At 50.1% G+C, this 19452-nt stretch overlaps 2 pseudogenes; one reads left to right on the plus strand and one right to left on the minus strand.

Annotated features, from left to right (window-relative positions):
- Positions 1-4583: 4583 nt before the first annotated feature.
- LOC139253521 (U2 spliceosomal RNA) lies at positions 4584-4762 on the plus strand (annotated as a pseudogene).
- A 13745-nt stretch (positions 4763-18507) lies between these two features.
- On the minus strand, positions 18508-18745 carry LOC139253525 (U2 spliceosomal RNA; annotated as a pseudogene).
- Between the last annotated feature and the right edge of the window lie 707 nt (positions 18746-19452).

Genomic DNA, 19452 nt, shown 5'->3' on the forward strand with positions numbered 1-19452 from the left:
GACAACCTGAGCCTCCTGAGATACTGTTGTCCGGAAATGTCAAGGAAACTCAGCCTCTGCCTGTGCACCCTGTTTCGTGGGTAGTACCCCCTTTCTGCTGCTCCCCTTCTATTGCTTCCTCCCTGCCGCACTCTGCCCCTCCCCCACTCTGCCCCCCCCCGTCTCTGCGCCCCCCCCCCCCCCCCACTCTGCCCTTCCCCCAATCTGCTGTCCAGCAACAGGTCTCTCAAGAGCAGTTGTGATAGATGATCAGTTCATGAGGAGAGGGAATAATTTACAACGACAACTAGCATGGAGCCAGGAAGGGTAGTTGGGTGGCCAGCAGTTTGCTGGGCGGGGGTCAGGAGAGCAGGAGCTGGGTCTCATGGACACGATGAGATCAGAGAGTGCAGGAGGGAAGATAGGAGAGAAACTAGACAAAGGCACAGAATCAGGACTCGGGTCGGGAAGAGCCTGGGGGCAGGTTAGGCCCAGTGTCCTAGGGGAAGGTGCGGATGCAGCAGAGGCAACTGATGGTCTCAATCTTAGTGACAAAGAAGTCATAGAATCAGTGAATGGTTACAGCACGGAAGGCCATTTGGCCCATCAAACCCGTGCTGGCTCTCTGCAAGACTCGCCCTTTCCCTGTAACCCTGCAAAATTGTTTTATTTCAGGTATTTATCCAACTCCCTTTTGAAAGCTGTGATTGAGTCTGCCTCCACCACCCTTTCAGGCCGTACATTCCAGATCCTAACCAGATCAATTAGCTCTCCGCACTCGTTGTTGCATGTGAGGATGGAGGCGGCAGAGGAGAGGGGTTTATGAGAAGGTTGATAATGGAGAAAAGTAGCCCGGTTGTCTTTGTTCGGGATGATCCTGGAGTAGTGGGTGGCTTTGCCAGAGGAGAGTGAGGATAAATAGCACTTGATGTGGTCCTGCCAGATCTGGTGATGGATGGCTAAACTAATTGTGGGCCAGATATGCTCAATCTGTGTCCCTTGGACATGAATGATCAAAGGTGGAAGCCATGCCAGAGGAACATAAGAACATAAGAAATAGGAGCAGGAGTGGGCCATTTGCCCCTCAAGCCTGCTCCGCCATTCAATAAGATCATGGCTGATCTGATCTTGGGCTCAGCTCTACTTCCCTGCTCGCTCCCCATAACCCTTTACTCCCTTTTCGTTCAAGATCTGTCTATCTCCACCTTAAATATATTCAATGTCCCAGCCGCCACAGCTCTCTGGGGCAATGAATTCCCAGATTTACAACCCACTGAGAGAAGAAATTCCTCCTCATCTCAGTTTTAAATGGATGACCCCTTATTCTGAAACAATGCCCCCTAGTTCTAGATTCCCCCACGAGTGGAAACATCCTCTCTGCATCTACCTTGTCTAGCTGCCTCAGTATCTTATATGTTTCAATTAGATAACATCTCATTCTTCTAAACTCCAATGAGTCTAGGCCCAACTTACTCAACCTTTCTTCATAAGTCAACCCCTTCATTTCAGGAATCAACTTAGTGAACCTTCTCCGACTGTACGCAATAGTCTAGGTGTGGCCTCACCAATACTGACTGCTTTGCTTTTATACTCCATCCCCTTAACAATAAAGGTCAACATTCCATTTGCCTTCTTGATCACTTGCTGTAACTGCATACTAACTTTTTGTGTTTCATGCACAAGGACCCCCAGGTCCTTCTGTACTGCACCATTTTGTAATTTCTCTCCATTTAAATAATAATTTGCTTTTTTATTTTTGCTGCCAAAGTGGATAACCTCACACCTTTCCACATTATACTCCATCTGTCAAATGTTTGCCCACTCACTTAGCCTGTCTATGTCCCTTTGCAGATTATTTGTGTCCTCCTCACAACTTGCTTTCCCACCTACCTTTGTATCATCAGCAAATTTGACTACATTACACTCAGTCCCTTCATCCAATCATTAATATAGATTGTAAATCGGCCCCAGCACTGATCGCTGTGACACCCCACTAGTTACTGTTTGCCAACCGGTAAATGACCCATTCATTGCGACTCTCTGTTTTCTGTTAGTTAGCCAATCCTGTATCCATGCTAATATATTATCCCCAACCCCATGAATGTTTATCTTGTACAGTAACCTTTTATGTGGCACCTTATCGAATGCCTTCTGGAAATCCAAATTCACCACGTCCACTAGTTCCCCTTTATCCATCCTGCTCATTACATCCTCAAAGAACTCCAGCAAATTTGTCAAACATGATTTCCCTTTCATAAAACCATTCTGACTCTGCTTGACTGTATCATGCTTTTCCAAATGTCCTGCTACTGCTTCCTTAATTATGGACTCCAGCATTTTCCTAACAACAAATGTTAGGCTAACTGGTCTATAGTTTCCTGCTTTCTGTCTGCCTCCTTTTTTAAATAAAGGCATCACATTTGCGGTTTTCCAATCTGTTGGGACCTCACCAGAATCCAGGAATTTTGGTACATTGCTACCATTGCAACCACTATCTCTGCAGCCACTTCTTTTAAGACCCTAGAATGCAATGCATCAGGTCCTGGGGACTTGTCCACCTTTAGTCCCAGTTGTCGGTAACTTGGAAGAGAGCTTTTTTCAGGAATGGATGCATAAGGAGTTCGGGGGTGCAAGGAATGGGTTGGAAATGACCTAATCAGTGATCAAATGGAAAGATCAAGGGTCTGGCTGTGAATATGGGTCGGGGATTTCTATGGAGAGAGGCGTTTGGGGATCACAGCAGGCAGTGAATTGAGAGGAAAGAGAGCGAGGATTGCTGAGATGGAGATTGAAATCACCAAGGATGGTGATTTTAACAGCTGTAAATTTCTATGATTTTATGATTCTCGGATGAGGAATTGTCCGATGCAGAGGATGAGAGAGGAAAGCAGGATGTCTATCTTAATGACAAATTCGGCGTAAGGCTTGGGTGGGGTTGGTAGAGAAGGCAGATTCTAAAAAGCGAGATATAAGAGTCATGGAGTGGTCGAGGTACCAGACGAATAGGGGAGAGACCAAGTTGTAATTTGTGGTAAGAGCTACACTACTCCCCTGGCAGTTTGGGTGGAGCAGGTGGTGAAGGGAAAAGCCAGGCAGGGAGGCGTCAGTAAGGGGCAAGGTCTCACCACCAGTGAGCCAAGTTTCAGTGAAAGCCATGATGTCAATGCAATCATCCACAATAAGGTCGTAGATGGCAAGGGCCTTGTTCATGAGTGAGTGGACATTCTAGAGGGAGGTGTGGAGAAGAGCAGTGATTATATATCCACAGGCAAAGTCCAAGGGAGCAGTACTATGTGAGGTGATCGGGATGGGAAGTTGGTGCGAAGTTTGTCCGTGGCGGTGCACTGGGTGGGAAGGAAGAGGATGAAGCAGCTTGGGTTGCTACTTGTAGGGAGGCAATGATAGATTCCTCGATAGACCATTCCAGAGAAGCACAGAGGAAAGCCATGGGCTTATCCAAGGGGAATACAACTTGCTACAGTGCCAGGAGGATAGGCTGGGTTGGAGTAGGGATTGAGGGGCCAAATGAGAGTTGAGAAATGAAAGATGACAAGACTGGGTGATGGGAAGGGGAGTAGACAGGAGAGAAAGGCTGGAGAGAGGCCTGTGGACGGGTCGTTTGCAAAAACATTATTCGGACAGCTGTCGTTCCCCAGTGGAGGTGGACTGAGGAGTGGCTCCCTGCAACTCCATGATGGGGCCCAGAAGCTAAAATCAAATAAAAGTGTTTGAAAATGTTGACCTGCCGCTCAGGGAACAGAGGGTAAACTCTGTGAAGGTAATCAGTCCCTTCAGGATCAATCACCTCTGTGCTCATTATTCATGGCAGAATTCCTGGGCGTGTCCTGGAAAGCCCCAGACATGCCCCCAGTCAGTGCGATATAATGGGGCAGGTCTGAGCGGGGCAGCCCCTCCATTGAGCACAGTTTCCCAGGGAAGTTGAAATGGGTGGAAATTCTGCTGATCTGGCTCCGCACTAATCGCAGCCACCAGTCACATTGCAGTTCTTCACTTCCCCACAGATCAGAATCGACCCTCGTAAATCCTTTTAAAGGGAATTAGACAGATGCTTGAAAAGGAGAAAGATTAAAGAGTGCGGGGAGTGAGCAGCGGTGGGATTAGACCAGGTGGCTGATGTGGCTCAATTTTTACCTGTAAAGGCCACTGCTTCTTACCCTCACAGCTGTAGAGTGCAGGCTCCACCCAGTCAGCTATTAAAATAGCTTAGGGTTCCTGAATACATCACAGGACTCCGAATTACATTTATTCATGAGGTTCCTTCTGAGTCAAACAAGTGCCTCAATAGCACAAGAAAACATCAGCATTACGGTGTCCGTGGGCCAGTGAATGAGCAGGAACTTTACTGCTTGGATTTTAACCCCATTCCGTCCAGTCACTGCCAGACAGGAGGTAAAAGTCTCCCTAATCTGTGTGTGTCTTTGCTCCAATGCAGCAAGGAACTTCAACCCCTCCCCAGGAGTGTAAAGATGTGACCAATTAATTTACTATAAGGTGTTGTTATGTGTCCTGCCCCACACTGTCGAGTAGGATCACCTTTACTATTACTGGTTCCCAGTCCCACTACTGAATTAATATTGGGCCAAATTGCTTCTCGGCCTTTTGGCTAAGATCAAGTGTAGTATCTGTTCTTATCAGTTTAATATCCCCTATGGGGACATGATATTGAATTGATTTTTGGACAGGGAGCTGGATCAGGGGCATGCCCCGTCCACTCGATGCACCGACCTGGTATTGCAATATTTCCAGGAACGGTGCAACTTCGCCTCTCGGCCTTTTGGCCTAAGATCAAACACATTGGCGCAAAGTGATCTTTGGCGTTAGAGTTGATCTGGACCGATAAAAATAAATAAATAAATAAATAAAAAATATTGGGCCAAATCTTGCTGGAGTGGGGCATCTCGCACCATGCGCCGTGAGTTAGACTTTTCCTGTCCCCTTCAGCTCAAAGGTTTTTTGCACCGTAACTTGTTGGAAATTTGAGCTCATAGCGGTACGGCGAGAGCAATGGGGCGTTGTAGAACCTTAGGGGGCAAAATTGCCCCTTTTTATAGCCCTGTTAGCGCCTCCTGATCACAAATCTGGCAGGCCGCCATCTTTTTCCATTGGCTGACCCGCGTGTTAGCTCGACGATGGCGGCCCTAGCATGGTCCATACCGCCATCGTGCAGCCAGACATTCCGTCTTGTGTGCCGGGCTGCTGGTCTGGTCTCACTCTGCCCTGATGGTCAAGTGGTGGCCACAATAAGGCTATGCAGCGTGCACAATGGCTTTCCCCTTTAATGAAACTCTGTGAAGGTAATCAGTCCCTTCAGTAAGCGCTACGCGGAGTATCCACATAGCGCTGGATTCAGCGCTGTGCTACCGCTCCGGCACTGTCTCCAAAGGAAATGGCGTGCGGGAGACAGCGCTCTGCTCCCTTTGACGGGCGGTAGGCCCAATTCTGCGTCATGGCAGGTCTTCCAGGCCCGGCGATAAAAGTCCCGGCTCCAGAAGATTACGGCCGCCGATTCGGGCAATTTCACAACCTTAATGGACAACGGGACCAAATGTCTAAATCCTTAACCAAGGAGATTTAAGGATTGAGAACTATGAATGACTGAGAACTGTGTGTATTCAATGCCAACAAAAGATTGGATTAAGAGAGAGACGAAAGAGACAGGAAGGAAAAGCAAGCAAAAAACTGACATTTTAAATGTAACATTTTTAAAATCTCCAAAAGCAATTTAATACCTGACAGAATGAGACTTCACCACTCAATGATTCACTTTCTGGGCCAGGGAGGTTGACTGGCACTTATTAACAATGATCACATTATTAAAAGGGTACCTACGCCATTAATTACTTTTCTGAGCAGAGTTTAATGGACAATTAATGCACAAATGCAGAAACGTCAGGAAACTCACGGGGAGATTCAGGGTGAGATATTGTTTTTGCGAAGCTAATGGTGGAGTATCTTGCGGCAATGTGCAATTCACAGGCTGTCTCTCCCTCGCCACAAGATGTCGGACGATTTGTACATTAATAGTGGCGTGCGGCATTCACATAATTACTGTTTCAGCAAATTCCGGCCCAGCACCTACATTATTAATACATGCTAATTCATGCACATCTCTGTATTAGCTTTGTTAACTAAAATTGTAGAATTCACAACAGTAAGTACCATAGCTTAAAATTTCACAAAACTTACACAGTATAACTGAAGTGCCAAGAATCACTACAGACAGCAGGATGGAGAGACCCAGGAGAATGTAGATGACCAGAGATGACTGTTCTCCTCGGACAGACTCTGCTGATCGCACACCATGTCCTGTAAAGTGCAAGTGCAAGTCATCACTGAAAGGATTAGAGGGAACCGCCTTGTGAAAAAGACTCCAAACCTTTTCTCATTTGGACCTGGAGAAGAGGCAGAGGAGCCAAGTCTTGGTGTCAACACCGTAATTTTTAAAACTTTGCACGATTGGGCCTATCGAACGCACGTAACTTCAATTCAAGAACAAGCGGAGCAGACTCGAGGGACTGAATGGCCTCTTTCTGCTCCTGCTCCTATTTCTTATGTTTATTCATCAACAGCAGGTTAGAGATCGAAACTGGGCAAAATTGAAGTGACGCACGTTATGGACAGTTACAAACAACAGTCACAAAGTACCATTTACTCGGGTACTCTGCAAGGTACAAGGAATAAAGACCATTCGTTCATCTCACACCTCTATCCTCATCATTTCTTCAACATTTCATCATCCCTCATCCAGCATCTTTACTTCAAAACCTTCCTCACAGATTTCAGTGTGAGCCAACAACACCATCAGTTAAAGGGATGGTCACGGGGGGTTTCTGACCCCACTGCTTTATTCACTGTGTGTTAACACCATCAGTTAAAGGGATGGTCACGGGGGGTTTATGACCCCACTGCATTATTCACTGTTCAGCTCTAAAATCCATCAGTTTTTCTGAAGAAATGGAATTTCCTGACAACACGTTCTCTCAACCAATGAGAAATGACCTTTTCACTGATGTTAATTCATCTGATGGTGTTAGTGAACATTGTGGGCCCTGACCTGTGTGAGAACACTATCACAGGTCGGGGCTATAAATAGAGCTGGAGTGCCGGGCCCTGGAACATCATGGCGGAGGTGCGGCAAATGAGGGTACGGGGCCCAGGGGCAGCACGGACCTGCCCACGCTGCGATATGTGTGCGCACTAGATCCGTGCAACAGAGCAGGTCTCCAGTTGTCCTGGTTAATCCTTGCCACCGGATAAAGGCCTAGCTCTGTCAAGCCCGTGTGGTGGCTGATGTACAACGGTCACCACACGTTAAAAAAATCCACGCACAGGCATCTTCCAGCCCCTCAACTGGAGTTCAGGACTGGAACATCGGGTCCTCATTGAAACAACTGTGAACTCTCGTGGCAGCAAGTCATCCTCGTTCGAGGGACCGACTATGACGATGGTTAGTGAATTCGAACTAATTAACTCAAATGCATAAACTTTATGACTATACATAAACATCAGATCACTGATGTGTACCTGGCTTCACCGCTTTGTGTTTTCCTCTGTCTCCTCTTAGTTGATCAGGATAAAGATCACCAACATTTTGATAAGTTGCATCTAGTTCCATATTATCAGCTGGAAGAACTTCTTGTCTTGAGAGGCGATTAAAGAAATGTGATTTCTTTGCTCAAACAGTTTCTTTTGTTGCACTTTTGGTATTTCTCTCAAAAGTCACAACTATAGATTCTGTCTGATGGACACCAAGATATTTTCCCACTTTTTTTTTAATGATGGGTTGGACTTGTAGCCACCACTTCCACCACCAGTATCCTGGTGAATTTGCTTTCTGCTCTCTATGGCGTAATGTCCCTTCTATAATGGGCTGCCCAATATGCTATTGGCCTTTTTTTATAAGCTTCATTTATCTGCACTCAGATTTTCACAGAAATTCTGTATTTGAATCCACAGGTCTTTCTGTTCATAGGATTACATAGGATAAACAACACAGAAACAGGCCATTCGGCCCAACCAGGACATGCCGGTGATTATGCTCCACTCGAGCCTCCTTCCGTCTTTCCTCATCTGAATCTATTAGGTCTCCCCGCAACCTTCTTTTTTCAAGAGTAAAGAGGCCCAGCCTTTCCAGATATGTATACCCTCGCATTTCTGGTATCATCCTTGTAAATCTTCTCTGTACCCTCTACAGTGCCTCGATAAGAACATAAGAAATAGGAACAGGAGTAGGCCATAGGCTCCTTGAGCCTGCTCCGCCATTCAATAAGATCATGGCTGATCTGATCATGGACTCAGCTCCACTTCCCCGCCCACTCCCCATAACCCCTTATCGTTTAAGAAACTGTCTATTTCTGTCTTAAATTTATTCAATGTCCCAGCTTCCACACCTCTCTGAGCCAGCGAATTCCACACATTTATATAACTCTGAGAGAAGAAATTTCTCCTCTATCTCTTTTATAATATGGCGATCAGAACTGTAAGCAGTACTCTGATTGGTTTAACCAAGGTTCGATACAGGTTCAGCATAACTTCCCTAATTTTCAATTCTATCCCTCTAGAAATAAACCCAAGTGCTGTTTTTTTTATGGCCTTGCTAACCTGTGTCACAACTTTTAGTGATTTACGTATTTGAACTCCGAGATCCCTTTGTTCCTCTACCCCACCTGGACTCGCAATCTCCAAGTAATAAGTGACCTCCCTATTCTTCCTACCAAAATGTAATACCTCACATTTATCTGTGTTGAACTTCATTTGCCAATTATATGCCCATTTTGCAAGTTTATTAATGTCCTCCTGTAATTTGTCGCAGTCCTCCTCAGTATTGACTATCTCAGCCAATTTGGTGTCATCCGCAACTTTAGAAATTGTGGGCCCAAGTTTCCACATGATTCGCGCCTGATTTTTAGGAGCAACTGGTGGAGAACGGACTATTTTAGAAATTGCAATTCTCCACATTTTTTTTTCTGCAGTTCTAGTCAGGTAGAACAGTTCGAGTTTCGAACAGAATTTTTTCTTCAAAAGGGGGCGTGTCCGGCCACTGACGCCTGATTTGAAAGTTTCCACAGTGAAAATGTACTCCAAACTAAAGTAGAATGGAGCAAGTGAAGATTTTTGTAGAACTGAAAAAACCTGTTCTACACATTAAAAAATCAGGCGCAGGTTACAAATTAGGCGTCCAGAACGAGGTGGAGGGGAGAGGGGAGGGAACTCATTAAATTCGACAATAAATCCTTATTTATACTTCTACAAATATTATACAAATAAATCCAACCTGAATAAACATTTATAAGCCAAGAAAAGATTAAATAAACCATCTTCCTACCTGTGTGAAAGTGCTTCAGCCAGGGAGAATTCTGCAGCCATTCGTGCTGCTGAGCGGGAGGGGGAGAGAAAGAGAGAGAGAGAGAGAGGGGGGAGGGGGAGAGAGAGAGGGGGGGGGAGGGGGAGAGAGAGAGGTGGGGGAGGGGGGAGAGAGAGGAGGAGAGAGAGGGGAGGAGAGAAAGGAGGAGAGAGAGAGGGGGGGAGGGGGGGAGAGAGAGAGGGGGGGAGAGAGAGAGGGGGGGAGGGGGGGAGAGAGGAGAGAGAGAGGTGGGGGAGGGGGGAGAGAGAGGAGGAGAGAGAGGGGAGGAGAGAAAGGAGGAGAGAGAGAGGGGGGGAGGGGGGAGAGAGAGGGGGGGGAGGGGGAGAGAGAGAGAGGGGGGAGGGGGTGGGAGAGAGGTGGGGAGAGAGAGGGGGGGAGGGGGGAGAGAGAGAGAGGGGGGAGGGGGGAGAGAGAGAGGTGGGGGAGGGGGGTGAGAGAGGAGGAGAGAGAGGGGAGGAGAGAAAGGAGGAGAGAGAGAGGGGGGGAGGGGGGGAGAGAGAGAGAGGGGGGAGGGGGGGAGAGAGAGAGGGGGGGAGGGGGGGGAGAGGTGGGGGGAGGGGGGGAGAGAGAGAAAGGGGGGAGGGGGAGAGAGAGGGGAGGAGAGAAAGGAGGAGAGAGAGAGGAGGAGAGAGAGGGGAGGAGAGAAAGGAGGAGAGAGGAAGGAGAGAGAGGAGGAGTGAGAGGGGAGGAGGGAGGAGGAGAGGGGGAGGGAGGAGGAGAGAGAGGGGGGAGGGAGGAGGAGAGAGAGGGGGGGAGGGAGGAGGAGAGAGAGGGGGGAGGGAGGAGGAGAGAGAAGGGGGGAGGGAGGAGGAGAGAGAGGGGGGGAGAGAGTGGGGGGAGAGAGAGGGGGGAGGGGGGGAGAGAGAGGGGGGAGAGAGAGGGGGGGGTGGGGGGGGGAGAGAGGGGGGAGGGGGGGAGAGAGGGGGGGAGAGAGAGGGGGGGGGACAGAGGTGGGGGAGGGAGAGAGGGGAGGGACCGAGAGAGGGGGGGGAGGGAGGGGGAGAGAGGGGGGGAGGGAGGGGGAGAGAGGGGGGGAGGGAGAGGGAGAGAGGGGGGAGGGAGGGGGAGAGAGGGGGGGGAGGGAGGGGTAGAGAGGGGGAGAGAGGGGGGAGGGAGGGGGAGAGAGTGGGGAGATAGGGGGGAGGGAGGGGGAGAGAGGGGGGGAGGGAGGGGGGAGGGAGGGGGAGAGAGGGGGGAGGGAGGGGGAGAGAGAGCGGGGGGGAGAGAGAGCGGGGGTGGGGGGAGAGAGGGGAGGGGGGGAGGAGAGAGAGCGGGGTGGCGGGGGGCAGAGAGAGCGCAGTGGGGAGGAAAGCGGGTGGAGAGAGAGCGGTGGGGGGAGAGAGAGGGGGGGGGGAGAGAGCGGGACGGGGGAGAGAGAGCGGGGGGGAGAGAGAGCGGGGGGGAGAGAGAGAGCGGGGTGGGGGGAGAGAGAGCGGTGGGGGAGAGAGAGAGAGCGGGGGTGGGAGAGAGAGCGGAGGGCGGGAGAGTGAGCGGGGGGCGGGAGAGAGAGCGGGGGGGGAGAGAGAGCGGGGGGGGAGAGAGAGAGCGGCGGGGAGGGAAGAGAGAGTGGGGGGAGAGAGAGCGGGGGCGGGGGAGAGAGAGCCGGGGGGGGGAGGGAGAGCGGGGGGGAGAGGGAGAGCGCGGGGGGGGGAGAGAGCGGGGGGGGGGAGAGAGCGGGGGTGGGGAGAGAGCGGGGGGGGGAGAGAGCGGGGGGGAGAGAGCGGGGGGGGAGAGAGCGGGGGGGAGAGAGCGGGGGGGGAGAGAGCGGGGGGGAGAGAGCGGGGGGGGAGAGAGCGGGGGGGAGAGAGCGGGATGGGGGGGGAAAAAGACAGGGGGAGGGAGCGAGAGGGGGTGGGGGAGGGGGTGGGGGGAGGGGGAGAGAGAGGGGGAGGGGGGGATAGAGAGGGGGAGAGAGAGGGGGAGGGGGGAGAGAGAGGGGGAGTGGGGGAGAGAGACGGGGAGGGGGGAGAGAGAGGGGGAGGGGGAGAGAGAGGGGGAGGGCGGAGAGAGAGGGGGGGAGAGAGAGGGGGCGGGGGAGAGAGAGGGGGAACAGAGAGGGGTAGGGGGGAGAGAGAGGGGGAGGGGGGGAGTGAGAGGGGGAGGGGGGAGAGTGAGGGGGAGGGGGGAGAGAGAGGGGGAGGGGGGAGAGAGAGGAGGAGGGGTGGAGAGAGAGGGAGAGGGGGGGAGGGAGGGGGAAGAGAAAGGGGGGGTAGAGGGGGGGGAGAGAGAGGCGGGGAGAGAGAGAGCGGGTGCGGGGAGCGGGTGTTGGGTCTGGTCGGGCGGGGAGCAGGAGCTGGCCGTGGGAGGAGCCTCATTGACGCAGCCCCAGTGAGGCCATTCAGCCAGGGCTAGGGGCTGCGTGCTTCGGGCCCCTCCCACACAGTTCGACGCCTGGAGCTACTGCACTTGCGTGCCGACTGTAGCGCGCATGTGCAGAGGCCCCGGCACTGTTTTCAGCGCCGGGTCCTGGCTCCGCCCCCCCCACAGCTCGTGCTGGCTGCGCCGAGGGCCAGAGGACCTGTAAGTCGGTGGAGAATACCGAGGATTTTTTTAGGCGCGAAAAATGGGCGCCCAGCTCGGAGGGGCGCACGTTTTTTTTCTTGTGGAAACTTGGGCCCTGTGTTTTGGATTCTAAAGTCTAAATCGTTAATATAATCTCTGAACAACAGTGGTCCCAACACTGATCCTTGTGGAACACCACTACCCACTTTCTACCACTGTGAGTAGCAACCCTTTACCCCTACTCTCTGCTTTCTGTCTTGCAGCCAGCTAGCTATCCATTCTGCTACTTGTCCCCTGACTCCACATTCTCTGACCTTGTTCATCAGTCTATTATGGGGTACCTTATCGAAGACCTTTTGAAAATTTAGATAAATTACATCTACTGCATTACCATTGTCTACTCTCTCTGTTACCTCTTCAAAAAATTCAATGAGGTTGGTCAAGCAAGACTTTCTCTTTTGAAATCCATGCTGACTATTCATTATTATAATTTTATAATACATCCACAACCTTTGAGCATCTTTCCATTGAGTAGGAAATCCCATTCATTGAGTGTGTTCTCCTATACCATTGTGTATGTACTGTAGGTTTCAGACATATATCAACATAAAGTGGCTAAATACATTGACATAAAATGGCTCTGTACATTATGGGATAGAGAAATAAGCCTGAGTTAGTCAAACAGGAACTTCACTGCAGATAGTTCCTCAAGGTGTTCACTGATAAAACAGCCGTTGTGGTCAACCAACAGGAAACCTTTAATGGGATAAGGAAATAACAGGACCTTTGTGTTATTGAGCACAATATTAGCTTCAGCAAGAGTGACTAATAGAATAGATTCATTATAATGTGGATGCTTATAACTATGTTTGTGAAATTATAATAAATAAGAAAACGACTGAAGGCAAGTAATGGAAGGCTGCTCAGTACCAAGGAATGTGACCTTGTGAAATACAGACAGGAAAGGGGACCAGTTCCAGCTGTTGTTTTGTGCTGTGACCAAGCGTGAGGTCAGGGGTCGGACCGGTGACATGGATTGTTCACTAAAGGGTGTCGGGGGCAGACTGAATGTGGGACACCAAGGTTCCATATTAATACAGTATTAAAGTTGCTGACACTGGACTGTCGGGACTAGTAATTAGTAAGACAAGGAATGAGCTGGAAACCTGCACAGAATCCATCAGTGGCAAGAAAAGTCAGGAATCTAAAGTGACTTTTTTTAAGCGTCCCGTACCTGTCTCGGAAAGGGCCATCCCTGGCAGACAGATAAATCGTAAGTAATTATAGCTGGTAAAGTCCGCTCAGGTTTGGGGTCCATTCCTCGTGCTGCAGAGGCCAGGCCGTGAAAAAGACCACCTGACCAAGGACAATAGTAAACTTCAAGCTCAGTGTAGAGAGAATAAGCAGAAGTTACAGGATGGTGTCCTATTTTCTGTCTGAGGGATTTGAGAACTAAATAGTTTTTTTTCAATCCAGGAAAGATTGTTTAAATTTACTCAAACCCTGCCTGAGTCTGGAGGTGCTGGGCTGGAGCTGGCCTGCCCCTTCCTTCCCTGTCAGCACTGTAATGATATTAAACTCGAAGGGGATGAAATTGCCCCTCGCTGGGTTTGGAGCGCAGAATTTGAATTAACTGAAAAGTTAGCGCCGGTTGAGATGGGCGGGAGGAAGTTTGTAATTTCGGAACTTTGTTTGTGAGATCTGAGAGCTGCGCTGTTGGAGCACGAAGTGGCCTCCGTGTGGCGCTGGAGGAGCGCTGCCGGGGCGATGGTGGAAATGAGCAGCCAATTGCAGGTGAGTTTGATTCACTCATAACCAGTCACCTGGTCATTGGGGTTCTTAAAGGGGATGCCTTGCAGGTTTGTTCTGCTGATTCTCTTCCTCAGAGTTCAGGAGCTGCTTACTGAGGGCCATCATGGCAGCTGGGAGAGCCAGTACGAGGGCCAAGCAGCTCTCAGACACAGAATTGGAGACAGTGGTGGGGACAGTGGGAGACAGGAGACACATCCTTCTCCCTCCAGCTGGGAGGTCCACTCCACAGCTTCTCAGAGCTCTCTGGGCAGAGGTGGCACCGAGGTGTCGGGCACCTCCGTCCTTGACCGTACACCCACACAGTGTCGCAAAATGTTCTGCAACCTCACTCGTGTGGTGAAAGTGATTACATGTTCCCCCAACTCTTACCCATGAACCTGTGAGTCTCTGCCTGTTCCCACAACTCTTACAAGGCAGCCTCTGTGCACTCAGCAAACCAGCATTTAACTCAGGATGTGGGCCTACTCACAGTTATTGGCTCATTTCTTCTCCCAGTCTGCAGGGAGAAGAAATGGGGGAGGAGGAGGAGAGGGAGGAGGAGGAGGACGATGCATGTACCACGTCACTGCTTCTCGCACTCGCACGCACCAGCTCAGATACTGGGAGAACGCGGTCGTTGCAGTTGAGCTTAGGAGAGGGGTCTGCACAGTGTGCTGCACCGGGGCCTAGCGGGCCACAGCAGGGTCACGGGGAAAGGCAAGATCGGGAGCCAGCTCCCCGGAGGACGAGTGCGTGCATGAGTTCTGCTCCACAGGAATCAGATGAGGACCTAGTTGGAGAGGCGTTTGAACAAAGGGTGATGGTCTTGCACTCCGACATGATACGGGCAATGGCAAGGGTGCTCGAGATCCTGTCGCATGTGGTAAGGAACGTGGAGGGGTATGTCTCCCATATTGTAGACAGCTCTGCGCATACCATTGAGCTCACCATTGCCAGTGTGCAGATGATGGTGGACTCCCAGACAGACGGTGTGGAGCCAGACCTCATGAGGCGTCTCGTGGGCAATGAGGCAGCTTCTATTGGGGCATAGGCTGAAGCAACGCAATGTCTTGCTGCTGCAATAGTCCATGGTTGCTCGCATGGATGCTCAGACTGCTCTCATGCAGTCTCAGCATGATGCCACACAAGCCCTGACTGCTGCCATCGGCGCTGGGTCCATCAGGGTCCACCGAGGATCACACGGTGCCACAGCAGCCCAGCAATCTGTGCTCCATCAGATTGGAGAGGAGGCTGAGGTGCTGCCCCGAGGGAGTGGCACTGGCTCAGTGGAGAAGGAACCTGCTATCCTCTCTCAGGATGACAACATTTCTGATCCCACCACTGCCACTCCGTCATTGCAACTATCCACGGCTGTTACCCAGCCAGCCCAGACTGTCACCACCCAGCCTGAGGTGTTTCAGTCTGCACCCGGGCCTTCCAGGCCCAGAGCTGGTTGAGGGTGTCCTAGAAGGCCATCTGTAGTCTCTGGCCCAGAAACACAGCAGTCTTTCACCAGCCATGCTGCAGCCACAGGGGAGACACTGCGGCATGGTAGTAGAGTAGGTTTACATAAAAGGGGATATAAGGAGATGCACATGGGTGAATGATATATGTCATGTTGATGTTGCACTTTTTACACATAAATGTTCATTGTCATCTTTACTGTTTGGTCTTGTCTGTCATTTCATTGTTGGGCATGTGGTATGGAAGGAAGGGCTCATTGACGTGTTTATGGAAGAGGGACACCCGGTCAGGTGAGTACTGCAAGACTCCTCCTGAGCGGTCAAGACAGCAGAACCATTGCTTCTGCACTCCAATGTTCTGTTCAATGATGCTCCTGGTGGCGGCATAACTGTCATTGGAAGCGTGCTGGGCAAGACTGATGGGTTTGCAGAGGGGAGTCATGAGACAGGTGGCACAGCGGGTAGCCCTTGTCTCCGAGGAGTCAGCCAGGAGCTGCATTGAGTGACTGGAACAGAGCTGGCACACCGGTCTGGCGCAGGATGAAGGCATCATAGCTGCTGCCAGGATGGCGGGCATTATCGGCCATTATTTTGTGTCTTGGTCGCACACCAACTGGACATTGAGTGAGTGGTATCCTCTTCGGTTTTGAAATATCTGCCGATTTCGGTGTGGAGCCTGCAATGTGACGTGTGTGCAGTCTATGGCACCCTGCACCATGGGAAAGCATGCCATCATGACAAAGCCTGTTGACCTCTCCAGCTGCTTCTGTCTTGTCATGGGGAATGAGATGTATTCCATCCGCCTTCTGTACAGAGCATCTGTGACATGACAAATGGAGCAATGGGTGGCAAACTGGGAGATGTTGGAGATGTCTGCTGTGGCTCCCTGGAAAGATCTATTGGCATAAAAATTGAGGGCGATGGCGACCTTCACTGCCACTGAGAGAACCATTCTCACCCTTGTTTGAGGCTCAAGGTCTGGCTACATCAGATGGCACAGCTCCGTCACCATGTCTTTTGTAAATCGCAGCCTTCGGACACACTGCTCCTCAGAGAAGTGGAAGTAGGAAAATGTTTGGCGAAAGACCCTGGGTGCGTACGGCCTTCTGTTGGTACATCTGCAAAATCATCTTCCTCTGCCCACACCCTCATGGACCTCCTGATGTTGGTCCTGCATTTGCTGTCCCTCTGCAGCCTCCTGCTGCTGTTGCTCCGTTTGCCTCTCCATGTTCCTTTTAATCTGCCTCTGTCTGTCCCTCTCCTTGTCCCTCTCTCTGATCCTTGGAACATGGGCCTCTCCATGATTCTCTCCATGGGCCTCTCCCAGTGGCAGCCTTTCTCTTTCCCTCTCCCAATGCTTCTGCTTGGCTAAATCACAGTGCCGTTATCTTCCCCGAACCATCCTCCGATGGTGAGGATGCAGGTGGTCCAGTGCAAACACCGAGCCCATGATATGCAGAGAAAGCCAAGGGAAACTGAGACTCAGCAATCAATGGTTGCCGAGGCAGAACCAAAACATAAAATCATTTCAAAGTGTGGAAAAATTTGTTCAACAAAAAATATCTCGACCTGCGTGCCTTTAAATCTCGGCAGCGCTGCAGCCTGATGACTTCAAACTGACAGCAATAGCTGTCGTTGGTATTGACAAGCATTAGTTGAAGGGACGGTCTCGAGGCAATGCGCATGGTGATGATCTCATTATCGGCGTATGCAGAGAGTCACGAGCGACACCGGAGCGGAGCGCAAAGCTGTATGGCCACCGGTGAAGAGATGGGCAATTCCACGCGGGTCGATGTGGCCACCGTGCCGCCAACTCATTATCGCAACGTTGGTGCCGGCGATACTAACTGGCCCCGTGCAATAGGGCAATTTCAGCCCCTTCACTTACAAACACAATGAGATGTGTCATCTTTCTTCTAGTTTCAGGTTATCTTTGCTGTGTAATTTCTGAGGGGTGGTGTTGAAGAAACCTTGATAAGTTGTTGCAAAGCAAACTATCGATAGTTCACACTGCAGCCGTGATCTGCTGGTGGTGGAGGGAGTGGATTTTTAAGATGGTGGATGGTTTCATCTTCTTGAGTGTTGTTGCAGATGCACCCATCCAGGCAAGTGGAGAGTATCCCATCACATTCCTGACTTGTGCCATTTAGGGGGTGGAGTGGTATTGGGGAAGCTGAGCTGCTCATCGCAGAATACCTGCTCTTGTAGCCACGGCATTCATGTGGCTGGTCCAGTTGAGTTTCTGATTAATGACGAGCTCCAGGATGTTAATGTTGGGGCGCTTGTCAATGGGAATGAAATTGAAAGTCAAGGGAAGGTCATTCGACTCTCTCTTGTTGGAGATGGTCATTGCACTTGTGTGTTGTCACTTATCAGCCCAAGCCTGAATGTTGTCCAGGTCTTCCTGTATGCAAATCGGATATCCATTTCCCACATAAATAGGAGCTTAAAATTCTACAGAACAGTTTGTGGTGTCTGCAACTGGTTAGACTGCACTGGGGAACTAACCAACACCAGCACTTACTGTACCCAATAGCATTCCAGGGAGCTGAAGGCCACTTTCACTCATGGGCTCCTACCGACAGTGAATATCTACAAACCCAAAGAGATCTGTATAAAAGCGCCCGGTGTGAGAGCATTTTTAGGGCAGGAATACCTGGCGGACCCCTAAAGGTCACCAGTTCAGGACATTGCCATTTAAACCATCATCTAAAAGCAGAAGTGCTAAAATATCTTGGTGTCCATCAGACATCATCTACAGTTGAGCTTTTTCTGAGAAACACTGGAAGTGCACTGCTCAACCAATCAGGTACAATATTCCCAATTTAGAGCAATGGGAACTCTGGATCTACCAGTTCTCATTGCTATTAATTGAGGAAAAAACAAACACAATAACACCAAATAAAAAATAAAAAACACACCTCACATCATTAAAATTAATTGAAATTAAAGTTAATAAATATCTTAGAGAAAAAAAAAATTTCCCGAGTTTAAAATTTTTTTTTAAATTATGGTTTAAACTAAATTTAATGTCGTGGGCAGGGTTTTTAAAAATAAAATGTGTATTTTTAATGTTGTTATTTATGTTTTAAGTGTGTTTTAAGACACTTACGCCTGTAACAGTAGGCGATGCGCCTGCTTTTATCAGGTGCAAGAGTTTTGAGGACATTTGCTGGGCAAGATGTGGGGAAATACCGGAATCTTGCCTTTGCAAATGTCCTCCCTCCTGATATGCGGATGATCTGTTAAGCTGGAGCTTGACAGATTTTTTTTCATTTTAAATTCGTAGCCAATCTTTCCAATTCTTTGTCAAATCACAAACGCCAGAGGTCACCTTGCACACATCAAGGATCACTCTGCACCAATGCTCTTAGCCAAAAGGCCTAGAGCCACTGCACCGTTCCTGGAAGTACTGCAATACCAGGTTCGTGCCATGGAGGTGGATGGGTCAGGCCCCCCACACACCTCCGTGGAAGTGGATGGGTAAAGCCACCCCACCCACCTCCTATTTCCAAAAAGCATAGGAGAACCACCTTCCTGATCCAGGGAGAACCACTTTGGGGTCATGGTTACTCCCCTGTCAGGTCAGTTACGCATGATCTTCGCCAAAAGGCCGAGAAGCGGAAAAGCCAATTTTCAGCGCATGCACAATGAGCGCTGAAAACCGGGCTTTGCGATGCATTCCTGGGTCCGTAGACACTCCGTACTTCCGGGGAGGCCGGAATTTCTGGGCCAGCAGGGCAGCTGACCAAAAGCTTGGTCAAAGAGGTAGATATTATGGAGCCTCTTAGAGGAGGAAAGGGAGCTCGGGAGGTGGAGAAGTTTAGGGAGGGATTTCCAGAGCTAAGCACCTCGGCAGTTGAAGGCAAATCAGGATGAGAATTTTAAAATCGAGGCGTGCTTAACCGGGAGCCAATGTCGATCATAGAGCCCAGAGGTAATGGGTGAATGGGACTTGTTGCGAGTTACGATATGGGCAGCAGAGTTTTGGATAAGCTAAAGTTTATGGAGGGTCTAGAGGTAACAAAGGCCTGTTTGATGGTTTCAGCAGCAGATGAGCTGAGGCAATGTTACCGAGGTGGAAGTAGGCGGTCTTAGTGATGGTGTGGATATGTGGTCGGAAGGTCATCTCAGGGTCAAATACCACACCAAGGTTGCATACAGTCAGGTTCAGCATCAGCCAGTTACCAGGGAGAGGGATAGAGTCGGTGTCTAGGGAATGGAGTTTGTGGCGGGGATAGAAGACAATGGCTTCGGTCTTTGCAATATTTACTTGGAGGAAATCTCTTCTCATCCAGTACTGGATGTCGGACAAGCAGTCTGACAATTTAG

This window comes from Pristiophorus japonicus, unplaced genomic scaffold (assembly GCF_044704955.1).
Source record: "Pristiophorus japonicus isolate sPriJap1 unplaced genomic scaffold, sPriJap1.hap1 HAP1_SCAFFOLD_490, whole genome shotgun sequence".
NCBI lineage: Eukaryota > Metazoa > Chordata > Chondrichthyes > Pristiophoridae > Pristiophorus > Pristiophorus japonicus.